The following is a 5,156-nucleotide window of genomic DNA, read 5'->3' as shown; positions in this document are numbered from 1 at the left end:
CACGGAGTGGCCGGTATTTGGGAACCAAGATCGTGGAAGTGGGAGGAGACAGAGGCTTTGAAGGGGCTGGCCCTCACACGGCGCTGCCGGGGACGGGGGTGGGGTGGGGTGAGAGCCAGCCTGGCCATCTGGAGAAGGAGGCGGTGAGACTGGGGACCCCGAGCGCGACAGAAGTTGAAGAGCCGCCCGCCGGGCAAGCGGCAGTGAAATCCACGCTTTCTTTTCTCCGGTCCCTTGAAATCCACCTCAGCCGGTGTAACCCGGTAAAAGGTAGAAACGTCCCTGGGTGGGCTCGAACCACCAACCTTTCGGTTAACAGCCGAACGCGCTAACCGATTGCGCCACAGAGACTTCCACACCGGCTGGCCTTCCAGTCATAACCTGTATGAAGAATAATAAAGGCAGACTGACTTATTTTCCTCTGTATTTCTTGTTTCATAATCAGAATTTTCCCCTTAATGTTTCTAACCCTCTTAATTCTATTCTCCATCTTTACAGCATATTGGAAAAATAATAAAATATCGCAAGGTCAGGCAAAATTTCAGATTGCAACGTGTATTAAAATACTGTGTTTTTGTTTTCTTACTCCCGTTTGGAACGTTCTATTTCAGAAAGATAACTATTTATAATGTCTCATTTTATATAGAAAAATAAAAATTTTAATCTTATGACTTGAGAAACTTTCCTTTTGTTTCAAACATTTTGTCTAGTGCTTTGCTTGCTTTTCTTCATGATTTACTTGTATAGCATTCGCAAGGTCATTGAAATGGTATTTGTCTTCTTTATTTTTATTTCAGTTATTATTAAATACATATATGCAATTTTTATTTGTTTGTTTTGTAATAACCTATAGTACAATTACTTGTAACTAACATTTCATTATTGGAAAAGGGCATTAGGAAAAAGCCCCCTTTTTTCACGGTAACTTTTTTGGGCACTGCAGTTCATTGCTAAATCCGCCCTTGATTCTCCCTGGAATTATTAGCCTTTGCACCCACATTTGAGCCATGCCACTTAAACGCACATTTCACAGGATTATTTATAACCCAACTTGAGGAAAGAGAAGTTAAAGAAGAAAAGGCATGATTTATGACTAAATCCCTAGCACAGACACACTTCTGGCAAACATGTTATATCCCTATAAATATTCTATATACAAATCTTAATGGTCATGTATTTCCTGATACCTTTTAAGGTACTCTTGTGCGAAACTCTTTTTTTCCTATTCCTTCCTCAAAGAACTGCTAGTTTCCACCTAACAATTTTTTTCCACCTCTATATATGAATTTTTAAGTTACTGCATTGCTCTGTTCTGAGTCACTCAAGAAAGAATTCATATCACGATTAATAGAAGTTGTATTCGAAGTGCCTTAGTCCAAGCAGCATTTTGAGTTCCTGTTGCTTGATAAGAACTTAAATAGGTTTTGGAACCAATTAGTGAGTTCCTTGAAAGCAGGGAGGGGAGGGGCATTAAACAGCTGTAAAGTCACAGCGTCACACCAAGCTGTATGTCTCTGCTTTTAACAAACTTGAGAAGAGCACTTGAAAATTCTAAATTTGAAAAAAGAAAAAAGAATACAGGAAGCACATATAAAGGACGTTTAATGAGACTTACTTCATTATATGCTGCTACCCTCATTATGATGTTAAAAGTTCATTTATATTTTAATGTTAGCTAGAACTATCAGGCACTGGTTTTTCTTCTTGGAATTCCAAACTGAGTGTCCTTCCCTCTGCTATTGTTTTTCTGACTATTCAGTTAGAACAGACTGTAACTGGGACTTCACCACCCCCCTTCATTCAATACTTACTCCCCTGCTTAAAATAATATTAGGAACAGTTCTATTCATGTAAATATCTTTTCCTCCAATCTCTTTTTCTCACTTCAGCCCTCGTACTACATTTTAACTTTTATAAAAAAGGAGACTGGAAAGCAATTGATTAAAAAAAACTAATTAAGAAAAGAACAGTAACTCGCTGCATGCAAAAAACTTGCCTATGTAGTTACCATTGTTAGTTTGAAAACTCAGTCTTCAAGCCTAGTTCTGTAGTTGTTAAATTTTTTAATATAATACTGTGTAATTTTCACAATTCATTAGCTTTCTCTCTCTCTCTCTCTCTCTCTCTCTCTCTCTCTCTTTGTCTCTTTGCTTGAAAATACCTTAAAGGAACATATAAATATTAAACATTGAATAGAATCTCAAATTTTAACTCTAATGATTTATATCAAATATCACTTTAATGTCCCCTTAGAAAAATAAGAATATGTGCTGTCATCTAAATCTTTTTATCTCATTTTGGGCCTTAATTCCTATGCCCAGTTTTTAAAACCAATTTAAACTCACTGGATTAATTATAGCAACATATATTATCTTACTTTAAGTGTCAGGATAACCCAAGACATATCATTCTTACAGCTTTTATTAGTACTTAGGTCTTTATAATTGTTAATATTGAAAAGGGCTGGGTATTCTGCCCCTCTTTGTATATTATGCACACTTGAACTGCACCTTTACCTTTTCCTATCAAAGTGCTGACCTGTGCAAATTAATGGACTTATATATTTTATTTCCATCATAGAGAGGAAAAGAAAGAGAAAAGAACATCTTTACAAATGGATCTACCTGACTTTACGAACTAGGCAAGATGGAACATACTGATTTATGGACCTTCCAGGTATCATGGGGCCAGTTCTTTCAGATAATGTGCCGCCAACTTCACCACTAGTAGGATCACAGGATTCCCATACACACAATTGTGCATGACCCATTCAAAACTGTAGGCCATGGTCAGTGTTCAGTTTACCCACAAGGCCCTTACATTTCATACGTGTTTGGTGATTGCGACACCGTGGACCAGAGCACACCACAGAAAGCAATGGTAAACCACTGCCACATTTTCTTTGTTCTTGTTCTTTTTAAAAATCTTTTGTTTTACCTGGAAAACCCTATGATGACACAGTCCAAAATGAAATATGAGATAGTGCTGAGAAATGAGACTCCCTGGCTGGAAACACTCAGTTACTGGGGAAGAGCAGAGAACAAGTACAGATAGCATTGTTGCTAAAGCCCCAAAGCTCAAGTTTAGCGCTGATGTGCCGAAGAGGAAAAGAAAGTCCAACACTGCACTGCATCCCTACAATAGGAACAGGAAACGTAAGGAGCATGACCACGGTAAATTGGAAACTGCAAAGCAAGAAATGGAACATCTGAACACTGCAGTGCTTGGTGTTAACAAATTAAAATGGACTAGAATGAGACATTTCCATAACTACAAAGTGTTCTACTCTGGAAATGACATGCAGGAACACGAAATGGCTTTAATACTGAGGCAAGATGTAGCAGGTAGTCAGGGACTACAACGCAGTGTCTAATCGAACAATATCAATCAGACAATAATATCAATCAAATTAACCCATTGATGGACAAGCAATCAATAAAATCAATTATAACCATTATTCAGGTCTGTGCTCCAACTAAAAAAGGCTGAAGAAAATGAAACTGGCCTGACTAGGCGGTGGTGCAGTGGCTAGAGCAACCACCTGGGGTGCTGAGGACCCAGATTCGAAACCCTGAACTGAGGGTTCACCCTTGAGGGTGAGGTTGCCAGCTTGAGCATGGGATTATGATGCCAGCGTGACTGGCTTCACTGGCTCAGCTGGAGAGCCGCTGCCCTCCCCCTTCAACTGCTTCTCTGCTTCTCGTCTCTCTCCCTTTTGAAGTCTGCCTGGGGGGGGGGGGGGGAGAAAAAGAAAAAAGAAAATGATGAAAGCTTTTATGAAAGTATTTAAGAAGGAATTGACCACACTCCAAAACAAAACATGCTGATAATTATAGGTGACTGGAACTCAAAGTAGTAAATAACTAGGGGTCAGAAATGAAGCAGGAGACAGACTTGTGGATTTCTGTGAAGCTAACAATTTGTCCATCACAAACACATGTTTCAAAATAGCTGAACAGACAGCTGTATACATGAACGTCATCAGATGTAAAAATGCAGGGAGTAAAAAGGAAAGAAAAATCAAGATGGATGACAGAACACTAAAAGTTGTTAAAGGTGACAAAAGCAGGGTTAGAACCCTAAATGCATTTTTTAAAGGCTATCATGTAGAGATAAAAGAAACTATTATGATAATCAATGTAACGAGATAAATGAGAACAGCAAAAAAGGACAAACCAAGACAGCTCTACTAGAAGATTCAAGAAATAAAAGGGAGATTGAAACCTAGGTTAGGAATGTTGAATGACTCACAGGAAGGATGTTATCTGACCAGGTGAAAAGAAAAGGGGGGGGTGAAAACAGTATACTGAAAATCTATACAGAAGAGACAAAAGGATGACACAAAGGTTTGGGGAAGATTCCTATGCAGAAGAACTTGTCATTCTAGAAGGTGAAGTGAAAGCTGCCCTGAAAATATTGGGAAGAAATAAACCACCAGGAGTAGATGAAATAATGATAGAATTATTTTAAGCCACAGAGACTAAATCTGTCAAAATCCTAACAAGAATATGGCAATATACCTGACCTGTGGTGGCACAGTGGATAGTGCATCAACCTGGAATGCTGAGGTAGCCAGTTCAAAGCCTGGAGGTTGCTTGTCAGCATGGGGTCACTGGCTTGAGCTGGGGGTTGGGGGTGTGTATATGATCCCAATGTGCCCCAGCTGGAGCCCAAAGGTTGCTAGCATGATATGCCTAAGGTTGCTGGCTTGAGCAAGGGGACACTGGCTTGCCCTAGCTAAGAAACTTATGAGAAGCAATCAATGTACAACTAAAGTGAAAGCAACTACAAGTTGATGCTTCTCCCCTTACTCTCCCTTCTCTCTCAATCTCTCACTCAAAATAATAATAATAATAATAATAATAATAATAATACAATGGCTTACAGACTGGAAATATTCAATATACATCCCAATCTTTGAGAAAAGGAGATGCCAAGGAATGCAGTAACTATAGGACCATTTCCCTAATTTTTCATACAAATGAAGCAATGGTCAAGGTGATACAAGAAAGGTTCCACCTTACAGGAAGCAAGAAAAACCAGATGTTTAAGCTGGATCAGAAAAGGAAGAGGTATTTGAGATCAAATTACAAGCTTTTGATAGATACTGGAGAGCTCCTAAGTATTTCAGGTTAGTCTATGCTTTATATACTTTA

At 38.9% G+C, this 5,156-nt stretch overlaps 1 non-coding gene across 1 annotated transcript; it reads right to left on the bottom strand.

Moving 5' to 3' along the window:
* Window positions 1–277: 277 nt before the first annotated feature.
* Window positions 278–351, bottom strand: TRNAN-GUU (transfer RNA asparagine (anticodon GUU)). The gene has a single exon. It is a non-coding gene; the product is annotated as a tRNA-Asn (tRNA).
* Window positions 352–5,156: the final 4,805 nt, after the last annotated feature.

Source organism: Saccopteryx bilineata, chromosome 5, assembly GCF_036850765.1.
Source record: "Saccopteryx bilineata isolate mSacBil1 chromosome 5, mSacBil1_pri_phased_curated, whole genome shotgun sequence".
Classification (NCBI taxonomy): Eukaryota; Metazoa; Chordata; class Mammalia; order Chiroptera; family Emballonuridae; genus Saccopteryx; species Saccopteryx bilineata.
This window is presented reverse-complemented; position numbering and strand designations above follow the sequence as displayed.